Source organism: Rhinopithecus bieti, unplaced genomic scaffold (genome assembly GCF_001698545.2).
Source record: "Rhinopithecus bieti isolate Rb0 unplaced genomic scaffold, ASM169854v2 scaffold_1583, whole genome shotgun sequence".
NCBI lineage: Eukaryota > Metazoa > Chordata > Mammalia > Primates > Cercopithecidae > Rhinopithecus > Rhinopithecus bieti.
Genome location: NW_016803645.1, coordinates 1,426,859 through 1,446,951, shown reverse-complemented (window position 1 = coordinate 1,446,951; position 20,093 = coordinate 1,426,859). Strand labels below are relative to the sequence as shown.

At 43.0% G+C, this 20,093-nt stretch overlaps 1 protein-coding gene and 1 pseudogene across 1 annotated transcript in view; both read left to right on the top strand.

The window, feature by feature from the left end:
- TIAM2 (TIAM Rac1 associated GEF 2) overlaps positions 1-20,093 on the top strand; it is a 217,932-nt gene that overhangs the window by 31,660 nt on the left and 166,179 nt on the right. Inside the window, exon 2 of the mRNA XM_017892053.1 lies at positions 15,332-15,416. The gene's annotated coding sequence lies outside the window, so the exon portion shown is untranslated. The remainder of the gene's footprint in view (positions 1-15,331; positions 15,417-20,093) is intronic.
- Positions 1-20,093, top strand: part of LOC108542077 (ribosomal RNA small subunit methyltransferase NEP1-like) — a 103,425-nt pseudogene that overhangs the window by 77,766 nt on the left and 5,566 nt on the right.

Genomic DNA, 20,093 nt, shown 5'->3' with positions numbered 1-20,093 from the left:
AAAAGGACAGTGGGTGCAGCCACGGCTCTGGACCAGGGTGGCAGGGCGTGGTACAGGGCCAGAGGGCAGCGGGCTGGGAATGCAATCCTGGCTACTCCAGGTTACTCTCTCATGGTGGGAAGGGACTAAATGTAGGAGGTGACGGGAGGCTGGGTTGGATTAAATCTTCAAGTTGGACAAAGTAAAAAGAAAAATTCTCTGCATAATTATTAATAGTACAGAATGTTTTCAAAACTGTGCTGATAATCACAGGAACATTTTTAACGTAACTATGGTCTGTTTTAGCTAGATGACGATATGCTAAATGGAATATTGGCCTTTTGTGTCGTTACTTGGGATTGAAAAAAAAAGAAACCCAACAGCCATCTCTTCAAGACAGCTGTCATCCTTGTGTTTTTGTTTTACTTTTCTTAAGGGTTGGGCCACAGTGACTCTACCATAGCTTTCCTCCCCTGATCCCACTGGGGAGTCCCTAGGATTTTGAATGAGGTGAGAACAAGATTCGACAAAAAGAATTAGTGTGTAATAACACAGAAGGAGATAATAAAGTTTGAAGATTCCTGATCTGAAATGCTTGGGACCAGAAGTGTTGGATTTTGAATTATTCAGATTTTTGAATATTTGCATATATATAATGAGATAGCTTGGGGATGTTACCCAAATCTAGACATGAAATTTGTTTATGTTTCATAGATACCTTAAATGCATAGCCTGAGGGTAATTTTATATTTGAAATAATTTTGTGCATGAAACAAAGTTAATGTACATTGAACTGCTGCCAGAAAGCAAAGGTGTCACTGTCTCAGCCACCCATGTGAACAATCTGTGTTTACTATCACCATTATTCCTTAATTCATATGATTACTGATAAGTGATCATTTTCTTACACTTACTCATATGACATACTATCAGTACACTGAAACAATAACATGTAGTGAAGCAACAGCATAGCACCCCCAGAATACCCACATCAGCTGTTAAACCATGCCAACAACAGACAGGGCAGGTTTTCAGTCTCCACCTGCGATGCTGTGTTTTGACTAGAAGCGTCTACGTTTTGACTGCGACCTGTCTCACGAGGTCAGGTGCAGAATTTTCCACTTGTGGCATCATGTCAGCGCTCAAAAAGTTTCAGATCCTTCATAATAATTGGGTCGGGGTGTGAGGCATGGGGGATGGAGCTTCCTGGGGTGGCTTGAGAGGTGGGAGTGGGTGGAGCATTCGCTCAGGGACCTGACATCTCGGCTCAAATTATATTCCTCTGTGGCATTCCAAAAATCAATAAATGTGGGTGTCGTCCTCTTCCCACCCTGCACCATCTACAGTCATTTTCTCATTGAGGTTTTGGTTATTCATCCTCATGAAATAATAGGTAATAAAATGCCTATGGGAAGTATGTTGCTAATTCCATGCTGAAGTAATGAAAATTAAAGGTCTGAAATGCTTTCAGTAGAAGGAAATTCTGCAATTATGGTTTAGGGAGAAGTACAAATAATTTAGGCCTAGTAATTGTAATTTGATGCTAATTGGTATGGACTTTCTAATTTGTTTACTGAGAGAGGTGGGGATTGGATGCTGGGTGGACAACTACAAGAACAGCAAAATCCTGAAAATATAACGTAGGTAAAACCCTTGATCACATCCCTGCTACTCAGTGTTTGAAATTCACATCCTTTTCTTTTTTTTTAGACAGAGTCTCACTCTGTCACCCAGGCTGACAGTGCAGTGGCACATGATCATAGCTCACTGCAACCTCCACCTCCCAGGTTCACGTGATTCTCCTGCCTTAGCCTGCCAAGTTTCTGGGATTACATGTGTGCACCACCATGCCTGGCTAATTTTTGTATTTTTAGTAGAGACGGAGTTCTGCCATGTTGTCCAGGCTGGTCTTGAACTCTTGACCTCAGGTGATCCACCCGCCTTGGCCCCCCAAAGTGCTGGCATTACAAGCATGAGCCATTGTACCTGGCTGAAATTCGTATCCTTTTCTACAAATTCTTTTTATTTCCCATATGTAAACTTTATGAATACATTTGTCATAACTCATGCTAATTTATCAATAATTCCCATAGTTTATTGTATACTGGGCTTGAGAAACAGGAAGCTGTTTATTCTATAAACTCCTAAAGCATGTTCACTACTCTTTTTAGTGATAGGTAATTGTTTTTTTTTTTTTTTAAAAGAACAGGAACCCTATAGGCTTAGCCTTAGGCTCAGCTCAGAAAAGGAGCTGTAATAACTTGACGATTCAGAAGGCTTCCATGCTAGTTTGGGGTTGGAGGAAGCATCAATGCCCTAAATAATGTAATTGCTATTGATTTTAGAATATTGTGAAAATATTTTTAGAATATTGCTATAGATATTGAAGCACAACAACCTCCAAGCCTCATTGTGCTGCCTTGTCAATTTTCCCTTTGACGTATAATGTACTCACTTACTCAGTTCCTAGAGAAATATTTTTTAAAAAGCGTTTTAGTATTTGTTAGTAACGGACATCTAGGCCTGGCCTTGGTATTACTGAGTCATCTTGTTAGCCTTGCGCTTGTTAAAAATATTTTGAAGTTTTTATTAGTGCTGCTTACTATGGAAGAAAGCCTGCATTTCATGGCAACGATTAGAGAAACCAGGACGGGAGGAGAGAACTAACATTTATTATTTAACTGTCTTAACTTGTCACAGGGCACTGTGTCAGGTAATCGAAAGATATTTTCTCATTTTGTTTTCACAGAAGTCCTGGAGGGTGGGCGTAATTGTTTTCATTTTGCATGGGGGAAATTAGTTGTGGAGAGACAGGTAAGTGACCCAAACCCTACCAAGTGGCAGATCTGGGATTTGCCTCTAGCGCCTCACTGGCCTGTTGATCTTATGGCATTCTTATGAATGAGCTCTTTCTACTTTGAAAACACACTTTAGGATTTAACAAGTAATGATGTAACATGTAACTGCTTTGCAATTAATCCTTGCTCAGTATTGATTAATGGTGACAGTCTGGTGCTGTGGGAGGGGCTCACTGATTGCTGACCTCTGACTTCTGCTTTCCACCTTGACTTTTTTCTTTTTTTTTTTTTTTGAGACAGGGTCTCACCATGTCACTCAGGCTGGAGTGCAGTGGTGCAGTCACAGCTCCTCCTGGGCTCAAGTGATCTTCCCACCTCAGCCTCCCAAGTAGCTAGGACTACAGGCATATGCTACCATGTTTGGCTAATTTTTTAATTTTTTGTGGAGATGGGCTTTTGTCATGTTGCTCAGGCTGGTCATGAATTCCTGGACTCGAGCGATCTGTCCACCCAGGCCTCCGAAAGTGCTGGGATTACAGGTGTGAGCCACTGCGCCCAGCCTTGAGTTCACTTTAATGAATAAAGCACAAGTGACAGCTTGGACTTTAGTAGCTGCCAGCATTAGGCATCCTGATCTGTTTTTCTCCTTGTACTCACGTCACGCATGGGACCATCAGACTTGGTGCTTCTCTGTGTCTTTTGTGGTTTCAGGCTTCCTGGTTTCTTTGTCATTTTACCCATGCTGTCCTGCTTACGGGGATGCTGGGCCTCCCTGGTTCCTCACATCCAACTCGGACACATTCTTTAAGGCCAGGCCAGCCAGCAAGGCTTTCCAGCTCTGCCCCGACATCATCCTGCCTATGTCTGAACCCCCACCCAGGAGAGGTGCTGTCATGCTCCATGATTCTAGCAGGCTCTGGCAGGCGATCTTTCCTGCTCCCAGCCTGCTCTCATGTAATGGGTGCAGCATCTGCCTTTGTCTCTCTGGAAGTAGATTCCACACACCCTCCAAATCCTTTGTAAAGTTCTGGAGTTGGTTTCATTACAGAAGTTGATGTTTTCTGTTAGGTGTCTTTTGTTTGCTTCTCCCTTTAAGCTGGATCCAAAATACATCTTCCTCTAGTTTAACTCGATGATCTTAGTGGTTGTTGCTGCCTGAAATCCTGTTTCAGACACATTTAATGGATTTTCTTGTGTTTTTTGGTGTTTTTCTTTTTTTCTATAAACCAAGGATAGTTCTTTTCCCTTATTCTGGATGACCAGTTTATCGTTGTTTTTTTGTTTTTGTCTTTTTGAGACAGAGTCTCGTTCTGCCGCCCAGGCTGGAGTGCAGTGGCTCAGTCTCGGCTCACTGCAACCTCCACCTCCTGGGTTCAAGCGATTCTCCTGCCTCAGCCTCCCGAGTAGCGGGGATTACAGACACCTGCCACCATGCCCAGCTAATTTTTGTATTTTTAGTAGAGACTGGGTTTCACCATGTTGGCCAGGCTGGTCTCAAACTCCTGACCTCAGGTGAACCGCCTGCCTCGGCCTCCCAAAGTACTGGGATTATAGGCATGAGCCACCTCGCCTGGACCCAGGTGGCCAGTTTATCTTGCCTCTTTCTGGAATTTGTCAGATGTCTTTGCTGTCTTTTATCCCCTTTTGCTCTAGGTCCTTTGATAACTGGTGCTGTGCCTGATTCCTCCTTGTGTAATTAATGCACAGTGCCTAGCACACCAGCCTTGCTAGAAATTGGGACAAATGTTACTGCATGTGAAATGAGTGACTCGTCAGCTATAGTCAGTACAGCTGGGGGTTCAGATGTTCATCTTGTGAAACTTGGAGCTGTTTCTTTATGGATCCTAGCATTTGCTTTGTTAAAAAAATTTCTGATAGAGGCTGGGTGCGATGGCTCACGCCTATAAACCCAGCACTTTGGGAGGCCTAGGCTGGTGGATCACTTGGGGTCAGGAGTTTGAGACCAGCCTAGCTAACATGGTGCAATCCCGTTTCTATTAAAAATACAAAAAATCAGTTGGGTGTGGTGGCACGTGTCTGTAATCCCAGCTTGTCAGGAGGCTGAGGCAGTGAGCCGAGATTATACCACTGCACTCCAGCCTGGTTAACAGTGTGAGACTTTGTCTCAAAAACAAAAAAACATAAAAAATACCCCAAAAGTTTCTTATGTGGATTTGCTGCTTGGGTCGTTCTGATGATGGTAGAATAAAACAGGAACAGCTCTCTGACCCCTGGAAACTCTCATGTGTTTCTTTCAACAAAATTCATTGATGAATCAAAACCCAAAGTAGCCCTCTGTCAAGTGTTTTTCTCACTTGCCAGAGAGGCACATTATCCGCCCTGAGGCTGTCAGCTTTATCCGCCCTGAGGCTGTCAGCTTTATCCTTGTTAGCATTGTTCAAAACCTTATCTCTGATGTCCATACCGCTGACACAGGTATCATAAGGGCCTTCTCAGTGGGCTGGTGCCTCTTTATCTCCCTTGGACTGTTTGTCAGTGGGAGGAAATGAAAACACTTATGGAGAGTGCTTAAGAGATAATTTATTACAAAACTACATTTTGTGGGCAAGGTGTATAACCACAGGTTTTCTTTTTCTGAGATATATGGCTTTAGACAGAAGTTTAGGTAAATCAACATGGCATCCTTTCTTTTTTTTTTTTTTCTTGAGAGACAGAGTCTTGCTCTGTCCCCCAGGCTGGAGTGCAGTGGCACAATTTCTGTTCACTGCAACCTCTGCCTCCCAGGTTCAAGTGATTCGCCTGCCTCAGCCTCCTGAGTAGCTAGGATTACAGGCATATGCCACCATGCCCAGCTGATTTTTGTATTTATAGTGGAGACAGGGTTTCGCCATGTTGGCAAGGCTGGTCTCGAACTCCTGACCTTGTGATCCGCCCACCTCAGCCTCCCAAAGTTCTGGGATTATAGTCGTGAGCCACCGTGCCCAGCCATAACGTGGCATCTTCAAGTGCCAGGTCAAGGATGGCGCCTTTTAAGTTACCCAAGATGAAAGTACACTTAGTATGTTGCTATAAAATAGCTTTGGAAATAATGCTTCCCATCCTGACCAACATCTGCAGTCTTAGAATGAACCTGTAAGATGTCCCCAGAGGGCAGGGTGACAGTTGAAGCAGATCTTGAAGTGTACCTTACCTAGGGTGAGCTCGATTCTTCTCTGGTGAGGTCTGTAGCATTCACTTTCACAGCTAAGCTCATGCCTCTGAAATCATCGTTTCCTGGAGGTCCACAGTGAGGGGGCCAGTCAGGACATATTTCTTTGTTCAGTGAATCGTTAGCTTTTGCTTTGTCTACAGGAAGGAAAAGTGTGACAGGTTTTGAAAAATCAGGAGGGTAAAATATTTTAACTACCCTTAGTGTCATTTGTGGCAGCCTGTAGCATTAGAGCCTTTGAGAACCGATCTTTCCAGATTCTGCTTAAGTCCAGGGATTCTGTGACCACAGAAATGATTGACATCTCCATCTGCTCATGTATTTGTTTGTTTCTTCCTTCATTGATTCACTCATTGCCCTCCATGGACTTACAGTCATTCAACAGTTATTTACTTTCAAGCCCTTGTGAAAGGGATCAGTGGTCACACTGTCTTTATTATAAATAAAAAAAAGAAAAAAGAAAAAAAGCCACAATGTGTTTTTCCCATAACATGCCACTTTTCAGAAATTATGTCTAGTCCTGGAATGAAGTAAAGTTACCCTTTGGAAAATGCACTTGGCTCAGTCGACTGAGCCCTGAGATAAAGCTAGGAGTCGCTGTCAAGCCATGGTTAACTTCTGGGAACCATTCACACAGAGCCCGGGCAGGCAGAGGCTTCCTGAAAGCCACTCATTCCACAGGTACTTGTTGAGGGCTGTTGAACCCACAGTTCCATAGAGATGCCTCAGTCTCCATGAAGGGTTTGAACACGCTGCTTGATACAAAAGTGGTTGAGGAATTTGTTTGGTGCTTGCCCTTTCAAGTGATGTATGAATGTTTCTTTCCTGCTGTCAGGTCAGTAAATCTCTCATTTTTTCCCCCTGACTTTCCCTTAAAGCTTAAAGTCCCTTACCCTACAAGCTTTCCCTCTTGTAGGGTAGCTGCTGCTTGCATTTTTGTTCTCACTCAAGCCACCTTTTTCATCAGCTGTTGTGCCAGTCTTCTGCCTCAGTAGTTACTTAGTGGTCCCCCTTTTGATTTTATTTATTCACCTCTTTCATCCCTATGCTGCCTCAGTACTGAAAAGAAGCACTTTGCTCAATCTAAGGATGGGGTAAAGAAAAAGATAATATTGTACAAATAGGCCAGGTGCAGTGGCTCACACCTGTAATCCCAGCACTTCGGGAGGCCGAGGTAGGAGGATTACTTGAGATCAAAACTTCGAGACTAGCCTGGGTGACATAGTGAGACCTTGTCCCTACACAAAATCAAAAACTAGCCAGGCGTGGTGGTGCATACCTATAGTCTTGGCTACTCAGGAGGCTGAAGCAGGAGGATTACTTAAGTCTGGGAGGGAGAGGCTGCAGCGAGCCATGATCATGCCACTGCACTCCAGCCTGGGCAGCAGAGCAAGACCCTGTCTCTAAAAACTAACTAAATAAAATAGGCCCAGCATGGTGGCTCACGCCTGTAATCTCAACACTTTAGGAGGCTGAGGTGGGAGGATTACCTGAGGTTGGGAGTTCGAGACCAGCCTGACCAACATGGAGAAATTCCATCTCTACTGAAAATACAAAATTAGCCGGGCATGGTGGCGCACGCTTGTAATCCCAGCTACTCGGGAGGCTGAGGCAGGAGAATCACTTGAACCTGGGAGGCGGAGGTTGCAGTGAGCCAAGATTGCGCCATTGCACTCCAGCCTGGGCAACAAGAGTGAAACTCCATCTCAACGACCCCCCCCACCCAATAAATAAATAAAATAAAATAAAATATCATAGAAGCGCAAGCTCTTCCTTTAATGAATGGATAGCTATCATGTCTTTTGGTAGTTCCTTTAGCTATTAAAGTGGGGTATTTTGCCTCTTGTAGAGAGAGAGCCTTATTATACTTGGAGCTTGTATTGGTGAAGCTAACTAGGTGGGAGGTTCTGACAGATAGTGAGGGATATGGAAGGGATAATCCAGAGTCCCTGCTACTTTTTAACACTCCCTCCCCAAAATCATTCTCTTCTGTTTGTTTATGAATCTTATTCCTTCTTTTTTCCCTCTCCTCATCTCTCTTTGAACAGATGCCAGGACTGGTGATGAGATGCTTCTGAGTATTAATTGATAGGGCTGGAAAAGAAGTAGAGATAGGGCCGGGCGCGGTGGCTCATGCCTGTAATCCTGGCACTTTGGGAGGCCAAGACAGGTGGATCACCTGAGGTCAGGAGTTCAAGACCAGCTTGGTGAACATGGCGAAACCCCTGTCTCTACTAAAAGTACAAAAATTAGCTGAGGGAGGTGGTGCATACCTGTAATCCCAGCTCCTCAGGAGGCTGAGGCGGGAGAATCACTTGAACACTGGAGGCAGAGGTTGCAGCGAGCAGAGATTGTGCCAGTGCACTTCAGTCTGGGCAACAGAGTGAAACTTTATCTCCAAAAAAAAAAAAAAAAAAAAAAAGAGAGAGAGAGAGAGAGATGGACAAGACACTTATTTCATGGGAAGGAGGAAGAGGGAAGCAGGCGTTTACCGCTGCAGCCGTGCAGCTGGTCTCCTGACCCCATCCAGCTTTATCTCTTATGTGCAACGTGATTGCCTGTCCCTGTTGTCCACAAGACTAGCCTGCTGACATAAACATGGTGCATGTTGTAACTATTGCACAAGCCTCCCCAGATACTAAATATGTGTAATTCTTGGGGCATGGATGGTGTGGTTCATTTGGAAGTGATGAGGAATTATTATATTGCTGTTCCCTAATGAAGAATGTCACTTCGCCCAGTGAGTTTTGTCTGTCAACCAGATGAGGATCATCCCTCTGTCTGGAAGCCAGAAGTCAGTGGCAGCTTTTAGATACCAGTGCTAAATCAATTTATTTTGTCTTGGCAAGGGATGGGATAGGATTTCCAGAAGTAAAGTCTTATATGCTGGACAGTGTGGTGACAGTGTGGCAACAGGTGACAAACGAAACCAGATATATGTAGCCTCAGAGCTTCAGGGCAAATGCACCAAGAGAACCAGGCGTAAACCTCCTGACATTTTCTGGCCCAGCCGTGGAAATCCTAGTGTCACGTCGGCTGTAATATATAGATTGAAGCAGAATTGAGGTGAAGGGGGCTAAGGGGTGCCCATCTCCCCTTCCTAAGAGGAGTGTCAGAGAACTTACTGACCTGTTTTAAAACATGAATAGGATCCTAGTGGAGAATGAACTATTCTGATCTACCTAGGGCACTGCATGGAGGTAATTTTTGTGGTGTGAGTGTTACTATTCTCGTATTTGAGTCTTACTTGAAGACAGGGATAGGGGCCACTCCGGTGGGGTAGGGGCCACTTCACAGCCTCTTACCCCCACCCCCAACCATGTTTCCACCACATGGGACTAGTGGCTCGCTTGTGTACAGGCAAGATCAGAAGCAAGCTGTGTCACCATCGTAGTTCCAGCACTTAGCATAGTGACTTGAACAGAATAGACATTCAACAAATACTTCTTGAATTGAATGTCATTAGCTTAAAAACGGTGCTAACTTTTGTATCCTTGAGTTTTGTCACTGGATACGTGAACCTTGTGGGACTCCCAGGAAAGACTTACTCTAAACAGAAGCCAGATTGGCTGATGTGACCACCAACCTAGGTAGAGCAGTGAACAAAATGGATATACCTTGTTCTCCTTCTAGCCGGTCATTCATTTTCTTTTTTTTTTTGGCATTTCACATGGGCTGTTTTATAAGTAACAAGGGTCTTTTTGTAACTTGGCTTACAGTACACAGTAAATACTGTGCTCCATGTGTATAGAAGTCTGTCCTTTGGGGAGGATAGACTGAAACTTGCTGTTTTCATTGTAATTAGTCATCTCTTTGTCATGAATGGCAGCTTCTCTCCCATTCTATAGTCTACTGGGTAACTCTACAGTTTTCCTTTGTTGAGTGCAGCATCTGATTCCATTAGTTCTTTGTGCAGGAACAGTGCATTAATGTGGACGTGAGAAGCTGGTGAAAATTGTTATTTAAGGCATACCACATTATGATGTAGTCTTACCTAATGCCTTGGAATAAGAGTCACAGAATGGTTTATTCATTATGTCTGAAATCTCTACGAGCCCTGAGTGATGAGATAATTAGTAATCTACCTGTAAATGGAGACTCTGGAGGGCCCAGTTAGATCCTACAAACCTGGGTCATAGGAGGGGTTAAGGGAGATGGGAGTTACATTTCTCACTCCCAGTCCTGGAAAACATCTCACTTTCTGTATTGTTTTCTTACAAACATTGACTTGAATCTCTGAATTGATAAGCTGCCTAGCTGATAACGAGGCTAAAGTAAACCCAGCAACTTTAACACATGTTTTAAATTCAGGGAGATGGTGGCTACAAAGAAGATATTATTTGAAGAAGGCATGAATTTGAGAGAAAATTTTTAGTAACAAATGCGTTCTACTTATGTAGTTTGGGTGGAGACGGGAGGCATGTTTGAAGGGTACAGGGTAAGTAGTAACTTTCTCTTGCCTTCCCCACTGTTTCTCATTGCCCTGCATTGACAGTTGTGCTGAGTACTGTGGGCTTGCACAGTGGTTCACCTGGCAATGAAAGTTTTATAAACTCTGGGCACTCTGAACTTCACCCAGTCCTTGGCAATAGGCTTCTACATTGACTAATCATGTAGTATTTCTGAGATGTGGCCTTAAAAAAAACAAACAAACAACAAACTTTGTGATGTAGTTGAAGGTCCTGATTATATTCAACTTTTGAATAGGGCATGGGGCAGAATCCCTAGCACTGTAAAAATATAATCACTTTTCATCACAAAGCTCAAGGGAAAAGAATGTAAGGTGTGTTCATGTTAAATTAAAATTACACTGATGTCATGGTGCAAGCAGGCAGCTCCAAGGCTGCGGGACTGGCTGATAAAAGCATGAGCCATCAATCTGTTGATTGATGACTCTGTCCCCACATGGTACCTATGTGCTGTGAGAGATACAAGCACTCTTTGTGTAAGCAAAAGCATAGCATTCCTTGAGTTTTATTATAGATATAGTTTACCTAGCACCACCTTGGATCTCATAGACTCACATGCTCAAGGTGCCCTGTTTGATCTTTCTGTGGTCACAGGATATTGCAGTCCTGGCCCACTGCGAACTCTCCCTTAAAACAGGACCTTCCCTGGCAGTGAAGCCCAGTCTCCACTGTTGAAAGAATAGTCACTTGCTGGATTGCAGTCCAGCTCAATGAAGGTTCATTGTTCCCGTGGCACTGGAGCACATGGGGAACGTAGAGAGGGTCGTGAGGAAGGTACTGGGATCCAAGGAAGGGCATTCTTGGAACCAGTAACTTGTCACACTGGAAACAGAGCTGATGTAGCTGTTTGGAGATCTGAGTTGTAGTCTTAGCTGTTTCCCGTTGTCTACGTGAGAGGTCTACTTGATCTTTACTGGACTTCACTTTCTCCATCTGCAAAGTGAACAGGGATGAAGTCAGTGTGAGTTAAGCTTAAATATTCTATAACCCTGCTTAAAATCATTTCCATCCAAAAATGACCAGTAGTTGGCCGGGCATGGTGGATCACGCCTGTAATCCCAGCACTTTGGAAGGCTGAGGTGGGTGGATCACCTGAGGTCAGGAATTCGAGACCAGCCTGACCAACATGGCAAAACCCCATCTCTACTAAAAATACGAAAATTAGACAAGTGTGGTGGCGGGCAATGTAATCCCAGCTACTTGGGAGGCTGAGGCAGGAGAATTGCTTGAACCTGGGAGGCAGAGGTTGCAGTGAGCTGAGATCGTGCCACTGCACTCCAGCCTGGGCAACAGAGCGAGGCTCCATCTCAAAAACAACAACAACAACAACAACAACAACAACAAAAATCAAAAAACCAAACAACAAAAAACACCAAAATGGCCAGTAGTTAAGCTGCAGCTTCCTCTTTAACGCAAGTTATGGTGATATGATGGAAAAGCAAGCCACGCCACATCTTAACATGTTGTATTAGCAATTTGATGAATCGGTTATTTCATGAACACATTTATCAAGCAGCCATGAGTAAGGAATTGTGTCAGACACCAGGGAAACAAAATACTTCACTTTTAAAGCATTTCTAGTAAAGGGGAAAGATAAGTGAATTCTAGTAAAGGAGACAGATGAGTGCAAAAGAACTAATTGCAAGGCAATTGCCTGTAACAGAAAGAGTGTTGAGGTGAAGGAGGGAGCGAAAACCCTGTGAATTTTAGGGTAGGAAAGTAGGTGATCAGAAGAAGAGACTCTTAAGCTGGGTCTTGAGGGGTAATTAGAAGTTCTCCAGGGAGGCATTCCTTGTAGGGAACAGTATACGCAAAGGCATAGAAACCAAAAAACATGAAATAGGGTGGTATTTGGAATGAATATGTGGAAAGTTCTGTCATGTAACAGATGCTTGAGATCCAACATTATTATCATTGGAAACATTAAAATATGGCAGATCTTATATTTTATAGTTTTCAGTTAGCAAATAATCATTTATGAGGCCATCAGTAAAATATTACAATTCTTGGTTTTTAAAGATTGTCAGTATGATGTATTTAGACAGAGTCCAGTGCAGCTTGATTCAGTTTTCTATTCTTATCATTTGAAAATAGGTTTTTCGGCTGGGTGCAGTGGCTCACGCCTGTAATCCCAGCACTTTGGGAGGCCAAGGCAGGTGGATCAGTTGAGCCTAGGAGTTTGAGACCAGCCTGGCCAACATGGTGAATTCCCGTCTCTACTACAAATACAAAAATTAGCCAGGTGTGGTGGTGGGTGCCTGTAATCCCAGCTACTTGGGAGGCTGAGGCAGGAGAATTGCTTGAACTTGCGAGGCGGAGGTTGCAGCGAGCCGAGATTGCGCCATTACACTACAGCCTGGGTGACAGAATGAGACTCTGTCTCAAAAAATAAAATAAATAAAATAAAATAAATAAATAGTGTATCCATACTGGGTTAATGACAAAGTGAATTAAAAAGTTTTAAATCAATATGGAATGTATTCTATAAGGTAGGCATTCTTGACCAGATATAACAAATTTCTGAAAATGTTCTCCAAACTAATCATGTCACCTTGGGCAAATCATGCTACCTCTTTGAGCTTTAAATTCTCACCTGTAGAATGAAGGAAATGGGTGGGTTTTAACAGGTCCACCCCAATCCTGGTATCCTATAAGTGAAAATTGTTCTTTTTACTATGCCAGGTTATATAGGTGTATTTCTTTTTCTTTTCTGTCTTTTTTTTTTTTTTGAGACGTACTTTTGCTCTTGTTGCCCAGGCTGGAGTGCAATGGGATGATCTCACTCACTGCAACCTCCGCATCCCAGGTTCAAGTGATTCTCCTGCCTCAGCCTCCTGAGTAGCTGGGATTACAGGCATGCACCACCACGCCTGGCTAATTTTTTGTATTTTTAGTAGAGACGGGGTTTCTCCATGTTGGTCAGGCTGGTCTTGAACTCCTGACCTCAGATGATCCACCTGCCTTGGCCTCCCAAAGTGCTGGGATTACAGACGTGAGCCACCATGCCCGGCCCCCGTATAGGTGTATTTCTATAGCATTAGTCATTGTGATAGTCAAACCTTTCTCAATAGTGACTATTTACAGTGAAAGTCTAGTTGTGGTTTTTTGCTACTTTGAGTACGTCACATGTTTCAAGCAATTTATTAAGTACTTTATGTGCATTATTTCATTAAATACTTAGAATACCCCTGTAGTGTAGATCATATTTCCATTATATAGTTGAAGAAATCAGAGGATCAGACAATCTAAATAACTGGGCTCAGCTCACTCAGGTGGTCATGGAGTGGCTGGGGTTTGAACTCCAATCTCAATCCCCTTGCTCTAAGGCCAGCTTGTCCAACCCATGGCCTGTGGGCCACCTGCAGCCCAGGTTGGCTTTAAGTGCAGCCCAACACAAATTCGTAAAATTTCTTTAAACCTTATTAGACGTTTTTTGTGATTTTTTTTTTTAAAGCTCATCAGCTGTCATTAGTGTTGATATATTTTAGGTGGCACCTAGGACAATTTCTCTTCCCATGTGACTGAGGGAAGCCAAAAGATTGGACACCCCTGCCCTAAAGTCTGCATTCTTTATCAAGGACTGCATTCTGGGTTAAGGACACATGGTTATTGCCATCATAAAGTATCTTGTGTACATCACAGAGTTAATATCATGCCTTCTAAAAAGATAAGTCTCACTCTAAAAGCAGTCTGTTTCACATTTTTAAACAATGAAAAAAAGAGGTATTTTCTGATGTGTCGACTAATGGTCTATGAATTTTAATATATAACCAAGTAGCATATCAAATACAAGAAGAAAGTATTATTATTCTCTATAATAGGAGACGACTCAGAAATCACTTTTTTTGGGGGGCGGGGGGATGGAGTCTCTCTGTTGCCCAGGCTGGAGTGCAGTGGCGCTATCTCAGCTCATTGCAGCCTCTGCCTCCTGGTTTCAAGGAATTCTCCTGCCTCAGCCTCCCAAGTAGTGGGAACTACAGGCGTGAGCCACCACACCTGGCTAACTTTTGTATTTTTAGTAGAGACGGGGTTTCACCATATTGGCCAGAGTGGTCTCAAACTCCTAACCTCAAGTGATCCGCCCACCTCGGCCTCCCATAGTGCTGGGATTATAGACATGAGCCACCGTGCCTGGCCTCATCTGTTTAGTAAGTTATGAAATTCTGATCCTTTGGCACTACCCACTTGGGTTCTGCTTCTGAATCCATAATAATGGCTCAAGACATGGTGTTTCTTAGCCGATCCCTCTGCCTGGGGGATCATTTCCCTAAGTTCAAATACCATTCAGATTTCAGGCTAGTTGTCATTTCAGAGAGCAAATTCCTAATCTTCCAGTTTAATTTAGCCACTTGTCACCGACTATCTCGTTGCCCTGTTGACTCTGCATTGCCTGTATCACTCTAGGATATTTTTCTTATTTATTTATTGAACTGTGTATTTCTATCTGAATGAAGCTCAGTGAGAGTGAGATTTTCTCTCTTATTCACTGCTTTATTTCTAGCATCTGAAGTAGTGGTTTGGTCACAGTAGGCTTGCTCTGTCTAACAATCAATCATCCATCTACCCGTCCATCCATCTGTCCATCCGTCTGTCCATCCATCCATCTATCCAGCTCCTGTCTGTTTACTTATCATCTATATCTATTTCTCTCTCCTCTCCCTCCATCCATTCTATCTTCAAATGGTTCAGTCATGACATTATGGAATGAAGCAGTAAATCTGCTTCTCCAGTTAGGATGTGGGAAGACCTTATTTCCTTTATAATTAATCACTTAACTCTTGATTTCTCTTTCAGATTCTCCCTTCTTGTATCAAGACCAAGATACAACAGAATGCTGAGAAACTGAGCTTTAATTATAAAATCTGATTTGAAAAATTATTTCTCACCGCCTCTGTGTTTTTGTTTTATTTTGCCAGAGCTGCGTGTATGAATGACAAGGATACCTTCAGCCAACTCGTTCTGGATGAATGAATCTAAGTGTCCTCCATACTTCCTCTGTGGGTAAGTTTGAGGCATTTATATATCTCAAAGGCTTTAAAAGTATATGTCATTCTGTATTTCTTTGCTTACTCCCCACATTCTCATGTAGCTCTGTTAATTGCACTTTGTATGAGAAGTCGAGTGGGGAAAGCCAAAGTAGGTTTGCCGAATGCTTATAATTGAGGTTCCTGCAAGCAACAGGCTTTCAGAGTTCAGTAGATTATTACAAAAGCACTTTAATTGGATGTGCTGGATGACCCACTCAATGTGGAAAACGGGTATGCCAGGCCTCTGTGGGAGCTTAGGTGGAGAGGATGCAGCCTGGGAAGCTTTAGTTTCCATCCTTTTATGTGCCACATACTGATAGAGCACACACTTAAACTCCAAACCAAATAGGACCTCCTGCTTGAGAACATAGAGAGCATGTAATTTCTAACTGGAGTTGTAAGATCAGGTAAGCTCAGGGGACGTAGATTTTAGGAAGCCACTGAGGAAAGGTCAGATTCCAACTGTGACCTTAAGGCTGTTTCATTCCGACGGAGGTGTTTTACTAATTGGATGTGTTGGTGTTGCAGGTTAAGTACTAAAGCAGGAAAGCTGAACAGTTCCCCAGCGGCGTTTGAAATGGTGGCAGGTAGTTCCCCGGACTGTTTGCCGTGTCTGGAGTTCACGTGTACTTAGCTGAAGCACACTCAGATAAACATAAGCTTCCCAGGCATAATCTTCTGCTGTTTTATTTAGATTGCCCCAGCTCTCCTTGACTGACTGCTTCATGCTGTTTGGGTCTCAGCTCAAAGTATTCCCTCTGAAGGACCCCTAACCACCCAATCTAAAGGACACTGAGCCACTGCTACCACGCCATTCCCTCTTAGTTCCCTGCAAAGTCCTTGTCCCTCAATGATCATTTTCTCCTTTGCATATTTGTGTATCAGCTTGTTGTCTTGTCTCTGCCTTCCTTAGAGCAGAAGCTCCACAAGGGCAGGAACCTTCTCTGCCCGGTTCCTCACCCGTGTCCAGAGCCCACAAGAGGGTCTGTTGCACAGCAGATATGTTTTGTCTGAATGTAAGAGTTGAACAGTTAAATGAGGCTCATTGTATAAATTGCTCACTGTCACATGGTGAGATATTTGCTCACACTGGAGGATATTTAAAAGGTTTAATTTGTCTGTTTAAACATTTTTTTGAAATGTGAATTCCTCCCTCATATTATGATCAAGTTTAACATTAGATTACATGTAAACAGGAAGTGGTCTAGTATCTCTGGGTTTATTTATAAATATAATACATATTAAAGCGAGAAATTTTGACCTAATTGGTAAGCTTTGCTTCTGTTGACCTTTTTTTTTTTTTTATCATCTACATTGGAATATCCAAGAGTAGTATCTAATTAGCTTTAGAGAGATGTTTATGCGTTAACAATGTTCGAAACTACTGCTGAAATACACTATTTGGAAAGCCTAAGATCTACAGTTATTTGGAGTCAGACTGCCTGAGTTCTTTGAATCCTATCTCTGACATTTTCTTGCTAGTGACCCGGAGTAGGTTATTATTGCTATTTTTTTGAGACAGGGTCTTGCTCTGTTGCCCAGGCTGGAGTGCAGTGATGTGACCTTGGCTCACTGCAACCTCCACCACCTGGGATCAAGCAATCCTCCCACCTCAGCCTCCTGAGTAGTTGGGACCACAGGCCTGTGCCACTGGGCCTAGCTAATTTTTTTTATAATTTGTAGAGACGAGGTCTTGCTGTGTTGCTCAGGCTGGTCTCGATCTCCTGGGCTCAAGTGATCTGCCTACCTCAGCCTCCCAAAGTGCTGGGATTACAGCCGTGAGCTACCATGCAAGCTGGGTAGGTTATTTAACCTCTTGATGCTTCACTTTCTTCTTATGTAAAATGGGGATAATACAATTTTCCTTGTAGAATGATTATGATTAAGTATGTGAGTACATGGGTTATATAAATGTCTGCTGTTTTACTTAGTATATACTCAGATATTTATATATTCAATTTACAAATTAGGTTTAAAAATAATGTATGTGCTCACGCTGTGAATCCAGCACTTTTGGGAGGGCCGAGGCAGGCAGATCACTAAGGTCAGGAGTTCAAGACCAGCCCTGACCACATGGGGAGAACAGACCAGTCTCTACTAAAGCTTACAAAATTAGCTGGGTGTGTGGCACATCTCTGATAATCCCAGGCTACTTGTGGAGGCTGAGGCAGGGCAGATACTTTGCACCTGGGGAGGTTGGAGGTTGTGGTGAGCCAAGATCACGCATATGCACTCCAGCCTGCGGCAAAAGCAGGAACAAAGTTGCTCTCCAAAAAAAAAAAAAAAAAAAAAAAATAATATATATATATATATATGTTTATATATGGGTACTGGTCATTAAATGGTAACACAAGTTTGAAATTAGTTTTGTTTGCATGGAGAATTTGTTTTGCACTGAAAACAACAGTCCATTCTTGAGATCACCAGAAAGAATAGACTTGCTTATAATTAGTTATACTTTTAATAAGTAACAATGACAATAAAACTGTTTGCAAACATGCCATTTTCTGTGTGTATAACAATATAGTTGTCTTTTTAGTATCAGACAGACACCTGGTTTGAGTTTTCCAGTTGTGCTTGTTTTGTGGCCTTCAGTAAATTGCTAAACTTTGCTTGGCCTCAGTTTCCTTGTCTGTAAAATAATGATAATAATACAGTTCAAAGAGGATTGCTGTGATATGAAAATGTATGTCACACTCCTGACATGGTGCTTACCTCACAGTGTAGGTGCTTAATAACCTGAGTGTCCTTCTTTCCATTTCTCCAGACCATAGATGTAAGAGGCACATTGATAGCCAGAGGAAGGTGATTGCCATTGGGGAAGGTGTAGAAATGGCATTCTGTACGAAATGATGAAGGGAGTGGGTTTAGCTTAGCAAGTGGTAAGCTTAGCAGGGAAGCCAATTCCGACCTTGGAGTGTCTGAGCAGATGTCATGTGTAAGGGGAAGCAGGGATGCTGTGTCTGATCTGCCTCTGCAGGAAGCACTAGGACCTGCAGGTATCAGTAGGGAAAGGCCACTTTGGGCTTCATGTGAGGAAGACTTTCCTATAGAGCTGTGGAAAGATGAGATGGTGGCTCTTTGCAATAATGAGCGTCTCAGGGCCAGATGTGGTATCTGGCAACTAGTCGACTGCAGATCAAGAGCTCTATAGAGACGATTCCTCCAGGCACCAGGAAGGCGGACAACATGGCCTCTGCAGTCCTTTTCAATGCTTATATGTCGATGCCCCCATTTCCAGATTCATGCCTGATTATCTGCTTGCCTGGGCCAAGTTGGCTGTATGCCCCCAGAAACCTAGGATTTAGCCTTCTGAAGTCAGGGAGTTGGGACTGCTTATTGTTTTAATTTAAAATTTTTTTTAGGATTGAAAATTTTTCTGTTTGTATTTTGTCATTTGCAGCAGAGGCTGCAAACTGATGAATTTGGGGCTGGTTCTGGGCTGTGGATAACCTTTGTCTGGCCTAGAAAATGTATCCCTGATCACTGCGTTAACTAAATTTAAATTGATTGCCTGCATTTAAAAACTACGAATTTTACAGAAAAGCCAAATTTTTAGTGTTTCTTCAAAATGTAGGTTTATCTGGCAACACTGGGTTCTGCCTTCTCAGCTGGCAGTGGATAGCTGAAGCTGTGTAGATGGTGGCCTTTTGATTGGGTCATGCATCGGCTGGTTTGCCACAGTCCCCACACAGTACTGCCATTATCAAATGTCAGTTGTCACTTTTCATTTACTTAAGTTGTTTTCTTTTAGTAGAATTAGGAGAAAACAAACAGTTATTTTATCAATGTCCACAGTAGTAGTGGTGAAACTAAAGATATTTTCATAGTTTCAAACTTCAAAAAAAAATAGAAGAGGGTATTTTTGTATGTGTGCGGAAGTATACTTGTAGAAGCCTAACTTGCAAACAAGTGGTTTTTGTGTCTTAGGACTACATGACTCAGTCAGGCCTGCTTTGCTCACACTATTTTTCTTTTCTTTTCTTTTCTTTTTTTTGAGACAGGGTCTTACTCTGTTACCCAGGCTGTGGTACAGTGGTGCTGTCTCAGCTCACTGCAGCTTCAACCTCCTGGATCCAAGCAACCTGCCTGCCTCAGCCTCCTGAGCAGCTGGGACTACAGGCATGCCCCACCATATCTAGCTTATATATATTTATCTCTATCTGTATCTATTGTTTTTTTTTTTTTTTGTAGAGATGAGGTTTCGCGATGTTGCCCAGGCTGGTCTTGAATTCCTGAGCTCAAGTGATCCGCCTGCCTCAGCCTCCCAAAGTGCTGGAATTACAGGCATGAGCCACCGTGCCTGGCTTCGCTCATACATTTAAATAGCTCTGAAGGTATCTGAGTGTAACCCCTAATCTGGACAGTTAAAGGTTCCCTCTGTCTTCAGACATGACTCATTTCCTCCCTCTTCTTCAGTTCTCCATGGGCATGGAGAAGGAGTTGCCTGGCAGCATGTCTTTTTTGCCTTTCCTAGCATCTACTGTGGCCTCCTGGCTTGGTGAAATGGGGACAGTGTGTAATTTGCACACATCTGTGATCTATGGAACTAAGTTCCATTCTGCTTTTTCCAGTGGATCCCCAGTCTGCCCTAGACTTCATGGACCCAAATGGATGGAACCTGTAACCTTGTTGACTCTGAGTGGATATA